This window comes from Narcine bancroftii, chromosome 8 (assembly GCF_036971445.1).
Source record: "Narcine bancroftii isolate sNarBan1 chromosome 8, sNarBan1.hap1, whole genome shotgun sequence".
Classification (NCBI taxonomy): domain Eukaryota; kingdom Metazoa; phylum Chordata; class Chondrichthyes; order Torpediniformes; family Narcinidae; genus Narcine; species Narcine bancroftii.
This window is the reverse complement of record NC_091476.1, coordinates 131,337,144-131,356,009: the sequence shown is the minus strand read 5'-3', so window position 1 is coordinate 131,356,009 and position 18,866 is coordinate 131,337,144. Positions and strand designations below refer to the sequence as shown.

The following is an 18,866-nucleotide window of genomic DNA, read 5'->3' as shown; positions in this document are numbered from 1 at the left end:
CACATCGGATATACTTATACATTTCAGATGCAGGATTGTAGTTCAACCACGTGGGATTAGGCAGTTTCAGTTTACTTGGACACTGGCTGTGATCCAGGACTCTTTAGTCACAGATATTTTAATCAGTGTTGGAATTGTATAGAGCTCTGATGAGGTTGAGCCTGGAATATTGCACTTGGCTCTGGTCTAAATGTATGCATTCTGGAGTTTCGAAGAGTGAGAGCTGATTCCACTGAATAGTAGATGCAGAGACAATGTTTCCTCTGGCTGGGGAACCAAGAACTGCAGTGGAGTTGGGGGTGGGGGGTGCGGTGTGGTGGTATCACAGTCTCATCTGAAGGGATCAGCTGCTCTAGTCTCCTCAGGGAGAAAAAGGCACAAGAGAGAAGGTACTGCAGATGCTGAAAATCTGGAGGAAAATTTAATCTGCTGGAGATGTCAGTGGGTCATGGAGGATTGTCTGGCCTGAAGTGGCGCCCATTCCAGTTTTGCCACTGGTGCTGGTCAGCCCACTGAATTCTTCCAGCATGTTTACTGCTGTCAAAGGTGACAGTAACAGAATGATGGAGTTAAATGAAGCAAAGCACTGGTAGGGGCCTGTGGACCGAATGGCAGAGCCAATGCCATGGTGCACTAACTGATTCAAAGGTCTCAGATAGGCTGACAGTGTCGCTTGTCGCCCCGCAGACCAACCAACTGTCACTCATCGCCCCACAGACCAACTGACAGATCCTCATCGCCCTGCAGACCAACCAACGGTCACTCGTCACCCCACAGACCAACCGACTAGTCGCTCGTTGCCCCGTAGACTGACTGACGGTCACTCGTCACCCTGAATACCGACTAACAGTGTCACTCATTGCCCTGCAGACCGACTGACAGTCACTCATCGCCCCATAGACCGACCGACAGTCACTCTGTGCCCTGCAGACCGACCAACAGTCACTCATCACTCCACAGACAAACCAACTAGTCATTCATCAACCCACAGAATGACCGACGGTCACTCATTGCTCCGCAGACCGACCCAATAGACACTTGTCGCCCCGCAAACAGACCGACAGTCACTTGTTGCCCCGCAGACCGACTGACGGTCACTCGTGGCCCCTCAGACCGACGGACGGTCACTCGTGGCCCATCAGATCGACCCACAGTGTCACTCTGAGACACTCCACAGAGCAACAGGCTGCTGACCACTGGGCATCCTGACCTGGTGTCAGCGGGTCAGGACTGCTCTGTTATAATGTACTGAACAGCACCTCCCTGATTTCTGGAGCTGAAGAGGAGAGTGTGGCAGGTTTGCTTTGCCTTTTGACTAGCAATAGGAGAGTGGAGAGGGGAGCTGTCCAAGTTTACAGGTTTTAAACTGACTGTTCTGGATATCTACAGATATGTGATTAGCTGTCAAGGTAAACTGGCCTGAGTCAAAATCTTCAACATCTGTGTATGTAATAAGGTGAGGGGACTCTATGGCAGGAGGAGTGACATGGTGTCTGGTTTATAAACCAAGTGACACATCCAAACAATATCAGCAAATTGGTGCCTTTATTGAAGCATAACTATCGTGCAGGTAGCCTGAGAAAAGACAGTGTTGCAGTTTAACCCTGGTGCTTTGATTTTGGAGAAATATAAGCTGGAGCCACACAAGAACTGCAGGCTCACCAGACTGATTCCTGGATTGGCAGAATAAAGAAGGACCAGATAGACTAAGGTCTAATTTAGAAGAATTGGGGTGGGGGGGGGGGGGGAGGGTCACATTGAGACATTAAAAATTCTGTCAGAACCAGACAAGTTAGATTCAAGGAGAATGTTCCCAATATTGGGGAGGTCCAGGATAAGGGGTCCCCATCTGAGGAGAAGGACGAGTCCATTTAGGACTGAGATGAGGAGAAACTTTTTCCCTGAAACTTGTGAAATAGTGGAGCTCTTTATCGCAAGAAGTTGTTGAGGCCAGTTCATTAGATATATTCAAAAGAGTTTTGGATGTGCTCCTTATGACTAAAGGGATCAAGGGGTCTGGAGAGAGGGCTGGAATGGGGTACCAAGATCGCGTATTCAGCCATGATGGTAGTGAATGCTGGTGCAGGCTTGATGGGTTGAGGTTTACATGGGTGAGCGCCACATTGTAGGTGGAAGAGCCTGTACTGTGCTGTAATCTTCTATTAAAAGCACAATGCAGGAGAAACTCAGCAGGTCAAACACCATATTTTATATAGCGAAGATACATTATCAACGTTTTGGGCCTGAGCCGTTCATCAACATAATCTTCCATCTTCTGTGAGGCAGATCCATTGCCCACTGTGAGGTGAACAGCTGTTTTTGGCCGTTATGTATGCAATCGGCCTAATGGCTCCCACCTCTAATTCCGGTATGCTTACCTTTTCTGAATCAGCTCAGGAGCTGTCCATGAAGAAGTGTTCACTATGGAAATGTCACGGAGAACCTTCTCTCTTTTTACAGCACCCAGCCTCATTTTGGCTCTGAATATAATTGTTTTTCATTGCACGTTGTTCTGGAGTTTGGATATGGTTCTCTTCATTTTGTAATTTGGAGTGGCTAGATTAGCCTAAGTATAATGGCCCCATTATCCTGGGATTTTCTACACTACCCCTAAGGCTGTTCAGGCCAATGCTCCCTGCTCTGCCTGCCAACGTCAATCCATTTCCCCAAAATGTTACTTGAGGCATTGTTTTAAATTGATACTAAACACCATGAACATATTACATGAAGAGTTGGCTATTGTTGGAATATTGTTCAACTTTAGTGGGGTTAAGAAAGCAAAAAATTGAAGCAGGAGCAGATCATTCCCCTCTCCTCACCCACCCCCCTCACTCTCACCCATGTCTCTCCAGCACTCCATGGGTTCTTTAAACTGCACTAACCCTACATTCCTTGATTCCCTTATCATAGAACATTACAGCCCTTCTGCCCACAATATTGTGCCAACCCAAGTAAACATACACCTCATCAATCCAAAACTCGAAGATATAACACGTTCCAATGTTCGGAGATAAGCTGTTTTATACCTAGAACAGTGGAGGGTTCAGCTCAGGAACAGGCCCTTCAGCCTTTATTTTTCTTGCCAAAGTGGATAACCTCACACTTACTAACATTGTACTCCATCTGCCAGACCTTTGCCCACTCATCCAGCTTAACTATATCCCTCTGCAGACTCTCCACATCCTCATTACAATTTGCTCTTCCACTCAATTTGGTGTCATCCGCAAACTTGGCTACACCACATTTTGTCCCCTCCTCCAAGTCATCAATGTAAATGATGAACAGTTGTGGGCCTAACACTGACCCCTGCGGCACCCCACTTACCACTCTCTGCCAACCTGAAAATCTCCCACATCCCGACTCTCTGCCTCCTGTCAGACAACCAATTTTCAATCCAGGCCAATGGACTTCCCCGGACTCCACTTTCCTGTAACTTACTGATTAGTCTCTTGTGCGGCACCTTATCAAACGTTCTCTGGAAATCCAAATATATAACATCAACCTGTTCCCCTTTATCCACCGCACCCATTATATCCTCAAAGAATCCTAACAAGTTTGTCAAACAAGATCTTCCCTTTCTAAAACCATGATGCGTCTGTCTGATTGAACCCTTACATTCCAAAAGTTTCACTATTTCATCTTTCATGACGGCTTCAAGCATTTTTTCCAACTACAGACGTCAAGCTAATTGGCCGATAATTTCCAGTCTTCTGCCTACATCCCTTCTTAAAATGTGGCGTGACATTTGCTGTCTTCCAGTCTGCCAGGATCTGGCCAGCATCCAAGGAATTTTGGTATATGACCACCAATGCATCAACTATAACTTCTGCCATTTCCTTCAGAACCTTTGGATGCATATCATCAGGATGAGGTGATTTGTCTGGCTTTAGTCCCATTAGTTTCTCCATCACTACTTCCTTTGTAACAACTATTTTATGAAGCCCCTCCCCAACATTCGCATCCTTAACTCCGCACTTGGGCATGCTGGACGTGTCTTCCACCGTGAAGACTGACACAAAATATTTGTTTAATGCCTCGGCCATTTCCTCATTTTTTTGCTACCAGTTTTCCTTTCTCATCCTCCAAGGGTCCTATGTTAACTCTGGCCACCCTCTTCCGTTTTATATATTTATAAAATTTTTTGCTTTCTGTTTTTATATTTTGTGCCAATTTACTTTCATAATCCTTTTTCCCATTTCTTATTACCCACTTTGTAACCCCTTGTTGTCTCTTAAAGTTTTCCCAATCTTCCAGTTTCCCACTGCTCTTTGCAGCTTTGTACACCTGCGCCTTCAATTTTATACTCTCCTTTATTTCCTTTGTTAACCACGGTTGATTTTTCCCTCTCTTGCTGCCCTTTTTCCTGACTGGAATATATTTTTGTTGAGCATTACAAAATATTTCTTTGAAAATCTTCCACTGTTCCTCAACTGTTTCATCAATTAGCCTGTGCTCCCAGTCCACTCTGCCCAATTCCTCCCTCATCCTATGGTAGTCACCCCTGTTTAAGCATAATATATTAGTTTTAGATCTAACTATTTCCCCTTCCATCTGAATGAGAAATTCAATCATACTATGATTGCTATTTCCCAGATGGTCTCTGACTATTACATCATTTACTCTACCTATCTATTGCACAACACGAGATCCAATTTTCCCCAACCAATTTTCCCCGGCAACCGCTGCAACCGTGTCTGCCTGACCTGCATCGGACTTGTCAGCCACAAACGAGCCTGCAGCTGACGTGGACATTACCCCTCCATAAATCTTCGTCCGCGAAGCCAAGCCAAAGAAGAAGATCCAGGAGAACATTTTCTCTTGTGGGTTCCTTAACATGCTGCTCAAGAAAGCTATCACGGATGCATTCTATGAAGTCCTCTTCTAGACTCCCACGACCAACTTGATTTTCCCAATCTATGTGGAAGTTAAAGTCCCCCATGACTACTGCCGTATCATTATTACATGCCTCACTTATCTCTCTATTTATTTCCTGTGCCACTAAACTATTGTTATTTGATGGGTGATAGATAACACCCACCAATAATTTTTTCCCTTTGTTATTCTTTATCTCTACCGAAATGGACTCAACATTATGCTCTTTAGATCTTATATCATTCCTCACTACTGTCTGGAGCTCATCTTTGATTAAGAGTGCAACTCCACCTCCCTTACCATCCTGTCTATCTCTTTGCACCACCTGATACCCTGGACACTGCCTTACTTTGACGTTCCATGTACTATTTTTATTTATTTTTTGTAAGCCGGTTTATATGAATGCTTGCACTGTGATCCCGCAAAACAACTAATTTTGTGACTTATTCATGACAATAAATTCTGATTCTGATAAAGGTATTCTAAATTCAAGCCAGAAGTCCATGAACAAATTACTTTTATTTGCTTCTTAGTAAAGGATACAAAAGAAATGAGCAAAGTAATTTTAAACCTGGCCCTGTTGAAATTTTGGATTCTCTGGGCTTGAATAGATGTCCAAGAGTGGGTTGCCACCATAACCAGCTGATGATAATGGAAATGAGGATCAATGATAATTGCCATAGTTCATTCCCAAAGCCAATCGGGTCATTGTCTAGCCAAAGGAAGGTCCTTGTGGGTCACACTGTGGGGACAGCTCCTCATGCTGGAGTTGAATCACAAAAAGATTTAGCGGACTCTACAACACACTGCGTGTTGGAACCTGGTGCTCGCTGAGGGCATCAATGGTGCAGGCAGGGTGATTGCCCAATCAACTTAAGAGTTCCCACAGGCAGGAAAGTCACTGATGGAACCTCAGAGAGTGAAGGAACAGGAGCCAGGAACCCTCTGGCCCCTTGAGCCTACTCGATAAAAAATGAAATGTCAGAGATTTCAGATATTCCAATGGATTTCACACTCAAAAATCCAGATTTACCGGGATGGAGCTTTTCCACCTCAGATTACTAGAATTACACTGTTTAAGGAGCATGTCATCAGCTGTGTCTGTCCTGATAGCTGGGTGTCAGTTGAGGAGCTGCATCTGAGCCCTTGATTAAGGAACCACATACTGTGATGGTCGAGCACATGCCCATTGCCAGAGTGCGGCTCTGTGGTTAATTCACTACATCCTCAAGTTACAGGCAGTGAATTTGAAACCTTGCAGGATTTGTGAAGGTGATTGTAGGCAGAGAGCAAGACATTGCTCCCTTTGAACGTACTGATTGATTATTTAGGTGTTGTCCTTGGGATTTGGGGTTGCTCTAAGCAGAATCTTGGGGTGGCACGGTTAGCATAGCACTTAGTGCAACACTATTTCAGCACCAACGATCCGAGTTTGAATCTGGCGCTCTCTATGAGGTGTTTCCCCATTCTCCTTGTGCCAGCGTGTGTTTCCTCCCACCCACCCAAACGTATAGGAAATGTAGGTTAATTAGGGTGTTTGGGAGACAGGCTCTTGGGCTGGGAAGCGCCTGTTACCGCGCTGTATATCTAAATTTACAATGTGATTTAAAATCTATAGTGTTAGAAAGAAGTCTGCACTCTGCAATCTCCTGACCAGCCTGTTGAGCTCTCTTTGGAAATGATAAGGCACCAAATACCAATGTGAAGGTTGAAAATATCTCAGGGTGAGGATTTAATAAGAGAAGAACAAATATCTATTTGAAAGCAGAGATTTCCTTGCTTGGATACAGTTGCTATGGTATTACACTGATGCTGGTGGGAAGATATTGACCAGCATTTGTTTCTGAAACTGATGAAACTGGTGGTACTGAAGTTTTCTGTAATAAACTTATCACTCTCTGAATATCACAGAGGCAATTAGATCTCCACCACCAGCGGCAATCGTTCTCATTTCCAGGATAAGCAATATTGATTAATTGCAGAGGGAGCTGGGGCAGAGGATAATCTGATCTTGGTCTCAGCTCCACATTCCTATCTTCTGGGTCCTGACCTTGTTCAGTGACTCAATCTCCTCTGCTCTCTGGACTGGAGAGTTCCGCTTCTAAGTGAGTGTGCCATTATTTTAAAATCATAGCCCCGTGTTCTGGATGGACGCGAGGGGACCAATGAACTTTATCAAGCCTCTGCCGGTTCTTTGGTCACATTATTCCAAACCCCAGTGAGTGGGCGACACAATTCTTTTCTTTGGCTTGGCTTCGCGGACGAAGATTTATGGAGGGGGTAAAAAAGTCCACGTCAGCTGCAGGCTCGTTTGTGGCTGACAAGTCCGATGCGGGACAGGCAGACACGATTGCAGCGGTTGCAGGGGAAAATTGGTGGGTTGGGGTTGGGTGTTGGGTTTTTCCTCCTTTGCCTTTTGTCAGTGAGGTGGGCTCTGCGGTCTTCTTCAAAGGAGGTTGCTGCCCGCCAAACTGTGAGGCGCCAAGATGCACGGTTTGAGGCGTTATCAGCCCACTGGCGGTGGTCAATGTGGCAGGCACCAAGAGATTTCTTTAGGCAGTCCTTGTACCTTTTCTTTGGTGCACCTCTGTCACGGTGGCCAGTGGAGAGCTCGCCATATAACACGATCTTGGGAAGGCGATGGTCCTCCATTCTGGAGACGTGACCCATCCAGCGCAGCTGGATCTTCAGCAGCGTGGACTCGATGCTGTCGACCTCTGCCATCTCGAGTACTTTGATGTTAGGGATGAAAGCGCTCCAATGGATGTTGAGGATGGAGCGGAGACAACGCTGGTGGAAGCGTTCTAGGAGCCGTAGGTGGTGCCAGTAGAGGACCCATGATTCGGAGGCGAACAGGAGTGTGGGTATGACAACGGCTCTGTATACGCTTATCTTTGTGAGGTTTTTCAGTTGGTTGTTTTTCCAGACTCTTTTGTGTAGTCTTCCAAAGGCACTATTTGCCTTGGCGAGTCTGTTGTCTATCTCATTGTTGATCCTTGCATCTGATGAAATGGTGCAGCCGAGATAGGTAAACTGGTTGACCGTTTTGAGTTTTGTGTGCCCGATGGAGATGTGGTGGGGCTGGTAGTCATGGTGGGGAGCTGGCTGATGGAGGACACAATTAGAGTAGTAATTAAGCACAGGACCAGCAACCTGTGTTCAAATTAGTTTATTTGGGTGGCATGGGCATGTGGACCAGAGGGGCCTGTTACTCTATCTACATTTTTTAAAATAATTAATTTAAACCCCATGGCTTAATTGAGGGAACAATTTTGAAATGTGTTTTCTTTCATCTCAAGAAAATAGCTCCTTGTTTTTGTCAAAAGGCATGATATTGATCTCAGCACAAACTATCCAAACTTGGACTTCACATCATTGGACTTCTCTCTGCCCACCCACGTTTCTGTCATTTCAATTGAAATCAAAACCAACAAGGAGACTTCTATCAATGACCATAGTTCAGCAATGCAGTGGGCAGTTACTGGACAGATAATCAGGATTGAAGGGTGTCCATTTAAAACAGCTGTGGTGAAATTTCTTTAGCCAAAGAGTGGTGAACCTCTGGAATTTGCAACTATGGGTGGATGTGGAGGCAAAGTTGTTAGGTGGATTTAAGGCAGAGATTGATAGGTATCTGAATAGTCAGGGTATCAGGTATCAAAGGTTATGGGGAGAAGGCAAAGGAGTGGGACTGAGTGGGAGAATGTATCAGCTCATGATGGAATGGCAGAGTGGGCTCAATGGCCTACTTGTCCTTTGTCTTATGGAACTAGACTATTGAACGTTCTCCCCATCTCTGCGTGGGTTTTCTCCTGGGCTTCAGTTTCCTCCCACCCTTCAGAAACGTGCTGAGGTGTTAATTAATGGGGTATAATTTGGCATGGACTCATAGGGCCGAACTGGCCTGTAACAGTGCTGTATCTCTAAATTAATTTAAAAAATTAAAGATGGGAGAGTTGAAATCTATACAGCAGTGGTTTTCAAACTGCCCTTCGAAACTCACATTCCACCTTAAGCAATCCTATGCCATGTTGTTTTGATTAGTAAGGGAGTGGAAAGAAAAAAATTTGAAAACCACTGTTTTAAATATACCTAATTGACTCGTTATGTTCACGGTTTCATAACTCCAAAGGCTAATGACAATTTTTCTCAAGCAAAATATTTCAGTAAAAATTGGGTCAAGAGAGGTGGTTCTCAATCTTCGCTTCCCACTCACATACCACCTTAAGCAATCCCTTACTAATCACAGAGCACTGATGGCATAGGGATTACTCAAGGTGGAATGTGAGTTTGGGGGGCAGTTTAAAAACCACTGCTTTACAGTAAGACCCCCTGGTAACTAGCACCTATGAGGATTGGTAGATGCCAGATAAGTGAATTCGCTGATTGCTTAAGATTGTGTGTTGTGTGGATTGACCATCTAATAACCACTAGGGGTGCTAATTTTAAAAATTAGTAATTTTTACCCGTTTCTTTTCTACGATTTTTTTCCCCAGTTGCTTGAGGCAGTTGGTTGCTTGATAACGGAGATTTTGCTGTGCTTGGAAAACTTCATTTCAATTAATTAAATAAATTCAAAAGGCTTGACCTCTGAAATGGTGATCATAAAGCATCCAAACCTCATCCAATTCTGATGAATTAAAATGCCGAAAAATGCAAATAAAACTGATTTCTGAAAATCCTCACCTGGTCAGCCAGCGTCTGTGAAGAGAGAAGCAACGGTCCCAGATACTGCCTGCTTCCACCATTTCCTCATTATGCTCCACGTGGTTTTGCTGATGATCTTCAGGAGAAGGATCCTGCTGTTGTGACCCTGCCCGGCCTCTGTGCTTAGAGCCACAGTGCACTGGTTCACTGGGAACTGTCTTCTGCAGGCTGCATGGGTGGCAGTAAGCAATGGCCTTTCCAGCAACACTCCCATCCTGAGAATGAATTCAAGAAGTGATTGAAGTAAAAACACAACTCAGGAGGAACTCAGCAGGTCAAACAGTGTACTTTATGGAGCAAAGATAAAGATACATCACTAACGTTTTGAGCTTGAACCCAAATTAATTCAGGAATACAGTTGGAGGCACTGACAATTAGTTCTTTTTAAAATATTTTTATTGATTTTAATAAAGAACTTAGTAAAACAAAAAGGGGAAAATTCAATAAGATAGTGTGGACAGTTACATAAAATAAATAAGGTATTCCATACATCGCTAACATACATAAATTGTAAATCATATCCATAATTTATATTCTAAATAGTATATACTGAGGATTAGTTGAGGTGACATTTTTCCAGTCGCTCAGTCTAGAAAGTTTTGATTTTTATTTTAAGAAACAACCAAGGACTGCACGTTCACTCTTTGCTAAAAAGCTCCATGTTATTTGTCACTTTAATCCACCGTCATGCTCCCACTCTGACCTCCAGGCTCTGGTTCCAACACCTTCCTGTGAAGCTCAAGGAACATCATCTCGTCGTCCCCTTAATGATCCTACGGCTTTCTGCACTGTGCTCGATTTGACAGTTCCCACCTGTTTGTATGACATGGCCACAGGTCCCCCCCAATACTCCCCTGGTTTCCGTTCCTCTCTTGTGGCCTTACATCATCACCGCATTTCTCCTTTCGTCTGTCCTGCCTTACACCCAATCACACAACCTCTCTGCTGTTCTCAGGGCCCATCTCTCCTTGCTGAGGGAAATTCCAAGTGAGTCATTCAGCTCATTGCCTTTGCTGCATCTTTCAATGAGATCAATTGTCTACCCCAATGTCACTTTCCCTTGGTTCGATCAAAATCCAGTAATCTTATGTTCTCAATCTAGAACGTGCTTCTACATGTGGAATTATTTTCTTCTCGTTTTGCTTTTGATTGCTCTACACCTTAAAACAAGTTGCATCTCTCAATTCCATCTCTGCTGAAAACTCAATGAGCTGAATATCTCCACTATCTTTTGCCTGACTCGCCTGCAAGTAGTGTGACACTGTCCCAAGACTGACAGGAATAGCCCCATTCTTTGGGGCCAGTGCAGCTCGCTGCCCTGGTAGCTCACCCCTCATCCATCCTCACCCAGGAGCTGCAGCTGGAATGGACTCCACTGAGTGACAGAGACAGCCACTTTAAGGTGTTTCCTCTGTTTCAGCTGCTGCAGGAGAGCTGAACAGTGCCAGGACATGAGTACAGAATAATTCTGTACTAGAGAGTATCATGTTCCTTGGAGTTCAGTGATCTATCATAGACACATATCTCCTCACTTGTAAGGAAGGCGCAATAGTGACTGCACTTCCTGAGAAGACTGAAGCAGGCAAGACTACCAGTCACCAACACGTCAACCTTTTACAAGAGCTCAATTGAGAGGGTCCTGGCCGGCTGCATCACAGTGTGGTACAGTTGCTGCAGAGGAATGGATTGGAGATCAATCCACAGGACCACAAGAGCAAAAGAGATGATCACTGGGGTCTCTCTCCCTCACCATTGACACGATCTACCAGGATCGTTGTCTGATGAAGGCATGCAAAATTGCTGAGGAGCCCTGCACACAGCATCTTTTATCTGCTCTCTTCAGGAAAGAGATACAGGCATATTGGAGCAGCACCACCAGGCTGAGGAACAACTTCTTCCCATGGGCAGTGAGAATGTTGAACGATCAAAGGAACTGCTCACACAAACCATCCGCATATGCACAAAGCAATATCTTTATTTATTTGTCTATATGAATATTTGTCCTCCCTATTGTAGAGTTTGCAGATGTGTGTATTATTTCTAGTTGTGTGTCTGTATGCTTTGCACCTGGGACCGGAAAACATTGCTTTGTTAAGTTGTACTTGTGCAATCAGATTATAATAAACTTGATTTGACTAAAGAGAGTTTTAGGTTTTACTGCCACCCAGTCCTGGTCCAAGGTGCCATTTAGATTTATAAGGATGATTTCAGGATCCCCAAGTTTCAGATTGTGGAGTGAAGTTTCAGGAGCTGGGTTGTATTTCATGAAAGCTGGAACACTAAGGGATCACGCAATCAATTTAAAAGAGGGGATGGGATACTGGTCAGGTTGGGAAGTCTAGAATCAGGAAGCATTCACATTGCAGGTGTGAAGTTAGGGCACTCTAACATGTGTACAGGGTGGTAGAAATCTGGAAACCTCTAAACTCTCCACTATAAACAATGATCAAAGCACTGGGAAGTAATTAGTTGCCCAGAGTTTGCTATCTGATGGTAAATCATTGAGTGGCCATGCAGCATGAAAGGGCATCCTCTATTCCCCTCCTTCCTTTGTGCTCAGTGGCTGCTGCCTGCCTTCTACATATCCTCTGACTTTCTGCCTGAGGGGGAAATTTTACTGCCCAGGAAACAGTAAGTTGGAAATTGCCATCAAGCTGTGCCACAGCAGATTCATCACTAATGTTGCTGCCTTCGTCGTATTCCAGCCACTCTGCCATACATCCTGCCAGCACTGAACTTGCACATGAGGTGCAATGCGTCAGAGGGAGATCAACCCAAATTTGTTTTTGGTCTCAGGTTCATTGGCATGTGTATTCTTATATGTGCGCACATTTGACTGCACATATGTGCGAGTGGAATACACAAAAGTGCTGGAGAAACTCAGTAGATTTTGCAACATCACAGTGTGCAAAGATGAAGCAAAGTTGAACAGCATAAACAACATTTCCGGCCTGAGCCCCTCGTCAAGGTTTGAGCAAAAAAGCAGGCAGCTGCCTGACTTAAAAAGGTAGGGGAAGGAGCAGAGGCTAAGTGGCTGGAGATGGATACTGATAGGAGGGCAGAAGAGAAAAAAAATGGAAAAGTGTTGGGGGAGGGTTTAGCTCTCTGGAGAGAGAAGGGGTGGGGAGCTGAAGGAAAAGGAGGGGGCTGGGGAAAGAGTGAGATGGGGAAAGAGTGAGATGGGGAGTGGCCTAACCGAGACTAGAGAAGTCGATGTTAATGCCATCCAGTTGGATAGTGCCCAGACGTGTGTAATTAGCTTTAATTTTGGTTCACTGTTGCTCATTTGCTACGAAAACAGAAAATTTTGGAAAGAGGCACCACTGTGGAGGGAGAAGCTGAGTCCATGTTTGAGTTCTCTGCACAGATGCTGCCTGGCTAGTTGAGTATTTCCTGTATATTCAGATCTCCAGCAGCAGGTTTTATTATATTATATTTCTCGTTTCGCAGACAAAGTCTGTTTCCTTGAAGCCTTGGTTAACATTCACATTTTGTTGACAAGGATCTTTGTGTTTCTGACTTTGTGGAGAGTGTTTCCAACTCTGGAAGGTTGGTGTCATCTTTTGCGTTTGATTCATGGTTGTTGCAGTGAGAGAAGAATTGTACCATAGTTCCAGGATCGGTCTCTAATCAAAGAGATGAGTCACAGAGATTGATGTCTGCAGATTTTATGAGGAGATAATATATTTTCTTTTCACATTAAATTGTACTTTTTGTGTTTTACTGGAGCTTAGAACTTTGTTTCAGAGTTTCTCCTCCCTTTCCTTTTTTACCCCCAACATACTTCTTAATGTGCTTTTGGACATCAATACATGGGAACCAATAAACCATCAGTACCACCAGAGGATTGACATTTATCCAAATCTCGTTCAAAGTACACAGTGTGGTAACCTCTCTGCATGGTCTCACATCAAAGGTTTGATCTGAGTGTCCTCAGATCTGAAGGCACAATCCCCACACCTCGATCCTGAATGGGAACAGAAACAGTGAATATCTGTGGGGGGGCATACAATTGAGGCAAGGAAATTCCTTCTTTCTACTGGTTCATGCTGTCTTAAATCAAATAAGAGTAGATAAATCCCCAGTTCCTGGCAAGATATTCCCTCAGACCTGGAGGGAGGCTAGTGTAGAAATTGTGAGACTCTGGGCAGAAATATTTAAAATGTCCTTAGCTACAGGTGAGGTGCCGGAGGAATGGAGGACACCTCACGTTGTTCCATTGTTTAAAAAAGACTCCAAAAGTAACGCAGGAAATTATAGGCCGGTGAGCCTGACATCAATAGTAGGTAAATTATTGGATGCTGTTCTAAACGATCAGATATACATGTATGTGGATAGCCAGAAAATGATTTGGGATAGTCAATATAGCTTTGTGTGTGTGGTAGGTCAGGTTTAACCAATCATATAGAATTTTTCGAGGAGGTTACCAGGAAAGTTGATTAAGGAAAGGCTGCAGATTCTGTCTACGTGGACTTTGGTAAGGCCACATGGGAGGATAGTCAGGAAGTTTCAGACACTAGTATTCATGGTGAGCAGTAAGACCTAGATGATAATGTGGTAAATTGTATCAGCAAGTTTGCAGATGACACAAAGGCTGGAGGTGTTGTGGACGGCAAGGAATGTTTTCAAAGTTTGCAGAAGGATCTGGACCAGCTGGGAAAATGGGCTGAAAATGGCAGGTGGAATTTAGTGCAGACAAGTGTGAGGTGATGATTTTGAAAGACAAACCAAGGTAGGACATGAATGGTAAATGGTATGGTACTGAGGACTGTGGTAGAACAGGGATCTGGGAATACAGATACTACATAATTCTTTGAAAGTGGTGTCACATGTAGATAGGGTTGTAAAGAGAGCTTTTGGCATATTGGCATTCATAAATCAAAGTATTGAGTATAGATGGGATGTTATGGTAAAGTTGTATTAGACATTGGTGAGGCAAAATTTGGAGTATTGTGTGTAGTTTTGGTTACCTAACTACAGGAAATGTATCAATAAGATAGCAAGAGTGCAGAACAGATTTACCAGGATGTTGCCAGGACTTCATGAACTGAATTACAGGTTAGGACTTTATTCCCTGGAGTGTAGAATAAAATGAAACTTGATAGAAGTATAAAAAAATTATGAGCAGTATAGATAGAGTAAATCCAAGTAGGCTTTTTTTCTACTGAGGTTAGGCAAGATACAAACCAGAGGACATGGGTTAAGGGTGAAAGGTGAGCAGTGAACAGAGAGTGGTGAGTGTGTGGAATGATCTGCCAGCTAAAGTGGTGAATGTGGGCTCAATTTTAACATATAAGAAAAATTTGGACAGTTACATGGATGGGAAAGGATGGAGAGTTATGGTCTATGGTATGGTAGACAGAATCATAGTTTGGCACAGATTAGAAAGGCCAAAGGATCTGTTTTCTCTGCATTAATGAATGTTCCATGGTTCTAGGTATGCACTCCATAACTTATAACAATAACAGCACTCCAAATATCCACCCGTCTGGGATTGGCTAGCCCAGTGTGTGCAATTCATCAGAGGTGGGATGGAGTTGAGAGCAGTTTGTGAAGGTTGAGTGAGGCTGGATGTCTCGGTCATAGTAAAACTGGGTGGACAACAGAGATAAGTTGTCATGGGAGCAGTTAGTAAAAACAAAAATGCTGGAGAAACTCAGCAGGTCACGCAGCATCCATAGGAGGGAGAAGTTAGGGAGTGAGAAGGTGGACACAACAATGTAGGAGTTGCAAAATGTGGACCAGGGAGACTAGATTTTTACACAGAAACAAAGGAAAAATTCTGTAAAATTGCATACTTACCTCCAGAGTGCTTGTTTACACAGCACTTTTCCTATAGGTACCTTTACACTGTCTTCCTGTGTTGCGGAGTTTGTTGGAGGGTGAACATCGTATTCATTAGCCCAGTTTCTTATGGAGTGCCTACGGTCACTCCATAAAAATGTGTATGGGCCTTGGTGGAAAAATTATAGGATGGAATCTAGCAAATAAATTCCGTCAGGACATTTTTATACTGCCGGCGGAGCAGAAAGTTTGCACAAATGTTCTGCTTCTCAGCGCCTGTGTAAAAGTACCTAGAAAGGAGAGAGAGAGAAACAAACAAGCTCAGCTGATGTCACTGATGACGTCTGCTACAAGCAGACATAAAGGTACCTGAAGTTATGAAATTCACTGTTGAGTCCAGAGGGCTACAGGGTGTCAGGCGGAAGATGAGCTGCTGTTTCTCAAGATTGTGTTGGGCCTGTCTAAGTGGATCTTCTTCCATATATTAAGCAAATTATGCAATACTGGTGAGCTTTTATATTGTACCAACTTTTCATCCCACTTATAAAGTATATAATCTGGTACCTTCTCCCCTATTTTATCTAGTTGTATCTTAGTCCAGTCTGGTTTTTCCCTTGTCTGGTAAAAATCTGGTAAATACCTTAATTGTGCAGCTCTATAATAATTTCTAAAGTTTGGTAACTGCAAACCACCTTGGATCAGAGTGGAGTGGGGAATTAGAGTAACAGGCAATGGGAGCTCAGGACTAGACTCTGTCTGGACACAGTTTACACAAGGCCCTGCTTCTGTGTGCTTTCCTAGAGTTAGGTGAGGAGAGAGAGTAATTTTACTGAATTGCAGGATGTGTGAGTTTACAGCATTATCACAGCTGCACTCGCCACCTAACAGAGTAGTAAATATCAGCTATCTGATGCACTTCAGAAAAAACAAAATTACATGCTTGAAGTGTTTTAACTGCCTGCTTTGACCTTCATTGCAATCACAGATTTTTGACTTTTCTGTTACTTATTGGCAGACCTTACGAAGCCATTGCTATGGAAACTACGCACATTTTTGAATAACAGAGGTCAAAAATGTTATCGGGAAAAAATGCATTGTCTCTTGACTTTAGGATTAGTCCTTTTTGTTTTAGAATGTGTTTGCAAAATGGTCTCTTAAAATTTAGCTCGGAACAAGCTTCCATTTAGAAAGGTTCTGTTGAAGGGTGAAAGGTTATGTGAGTGGAATGCTGGACAATTATCTGGATATTGCTTGTATTTTGCCTGGTTTGAGCACCTATTTGGTTATTACACAGGAAAGGTGGCTGCTTTCCCCTCATTCCTGACTCATCTAATGATCCTGCATGAGAATGGCCTGCCTTCATTTGTTGTATCCTTCTGCAACCCTGCCAGTGCAGGGTGGAGATTAGCATTGTAGAGCTGACACCCTCTGAGCAGGTCTTTCTGTAGCCCCTTTCACACTTGCAAGTGGTCCCAGGAATTAATAGCAAATTGGCCTTTAAAGTGTCTAGTGTGAAAGGAAAATCTTATCAATGCTGGCATCATATAACATCATCTCTTGCCAGGGATAGATGTCCTCGACCCCAGTACAATCCCCAGCGACTGCAGACACCAACGTTGCAATCAGGCAAGTGTAGAATGTGCAATTGAAATGACCCAAATTTTTCCGTGAGTGTAGGAATGTGAAGGAAGAAAAGATTAAAATGAAAGTATAAACTTTGCAGTGGGAAAGTCGCAGCAGGGGAGAGAGAGAGAGAGAGAGAGAGAGAGAGAGAGAGAGAGAGGGAGAGAGAGGAAATAAATAGCAAATAACAATAATGGAATTTTTTTAAAAACAGCGGGAAATTTGGTAGCGCTATAGTGCACAATTTATAAAGACCATGGGGAAAAGCGGTCCATGAATGTAGCCGTGCTCACAGCCCTTTCTCTGCCGCACGGAATTCTGGGAGGGCAGGCCCGCTATTGCTTTTTCCCACGTTATTTATAAATTTTACGCCACAGCGCCACCAACTTTCCTACACTGTTTAAAAATTGTTCGCTATTGTTATTTGTTGCTAGCACTTTCCCACGGTCCCTTATAAAGATTTATATTGGTTGACACAACAACAACAGGGGCTGAAGGGTTCATACTGTGCTGTTATTTATTAATTATGTTATAATTAGACACAATTAATTTTGTTCAAATGTAAGATCATAATACATTGATCAGGATTTAGGGCAGGTCCACCGTCACTCGACGTCACCGGTCGAAAGTAGAACAATCCTAACCCCCGGGAATGGCTCCTTGCAAGTGTGAAAGCGTTCAGTGTCCCAGTTAGGAGTGGTCAAGTGTGAAAAGCCAAACCCCCATTGCTATCCCAGGATATTGAATGGCTGATTTAATGAGATGCAAGTGTGAAAGGGGCTTTTGTTGGTCTGTCCGTGTGTGGGTCTGTCTGTGACTGTGTGGGACTCTCTGTGACTGTGCGGGTCTCTGTGTGTGTCTGTCCTTGAGAGTGTCTGTGTGAGTCTAGAACAATTGTACAGTGTTTTAAATTCCCCACTGCCGTGTGGGACTCTCTGTGACTGTGCGGGTCTCTGTGTGTGTCTGTCCTTGAGAGTCTGTCTGTGTGAGTCTAGAATAATTGTACAGTGTTTTAAATTCCCCACTGCCGTGTGGGACTCTCTGTGACTGTGCGGGTCTCTGTGTGTGTCTGTCCTTGAGAGTCTGTCTGTGTGAATCTAGAATAATTGTACAGTGTTTTAAATTCCCCGCTGCCGTGTGGGACTCTCTGTGACTGTGCGGGTCTCTGTGTGTGCCTGTCCTTGAGAGTCTGTCTGTGTGAGTCTAGAATAATTGTACAGTGTTTTAAATTCCCCGCTGCCGTGTGCCGCGGAAGGGATTTCACCCAGTTTCTACTGTTGCTGCTATTGCAGAAACTTGACCATGTGCTACCTCACACACATTGAACCTAAGCTTATTCACCGTAACCTTGGTTTGTAACTCTGCAACCGTGCCTGGGCTGGGGGCTCTTTACATAGTGCATTTGTCAGTGGGCTTATCACAGAATTCCTGCTAGAATCCTGGATTTTCACCTGTGAACATTGCTGCAGTTTCTCAGGGGGTAAAAAAAAAATTGCTGCATTTATTTTTTGACATCATTCTTGATACATAACATAAAAAAAGTGCTTCTGTTGTGATTAGGGTAAATGTTGCATGACTTTCGTAATGTTTTTTTTTTGCTCCTGCATGCCAGCGCACAGTCATTGATTGAGATGACTAATGCATGCCAAAACGTTATATCCTCCGACTTTCAAGCTGCAATTTGGCAGAGAGAGCTGACGGAGCGCACCAGTCTCCACCTGCTGGTGTGGGAGCTGTGTAGATGTGTTAAGTGCTTTCTTGCAGTGATGGGACAATTGCAGCATGTTGCATCTCTCCACTGGCCATTACAGCAGTGATACATGTTCGGGTGGTTTGCTTATTAAAGAGTTTTAAGTGTGAACTGCCAATACTGACTTCTA

At 43.9% G+C, this 18,866-nt stretch overlaps 1 protein-coding gene across 12 annotated transcripts in view; it reads left to right on the top strand.

The window, feature by feature from the left end:
• Nucleotides 1-18,866, top strand: part of cadm1a (cell adhesion molecule 1a) — a 338,433-nt gene that overhangs the window by 228,966 nt on the left and 90,601 nt on the right. The gene's annotated exons all lie outside the window — the stretch shown is intronic.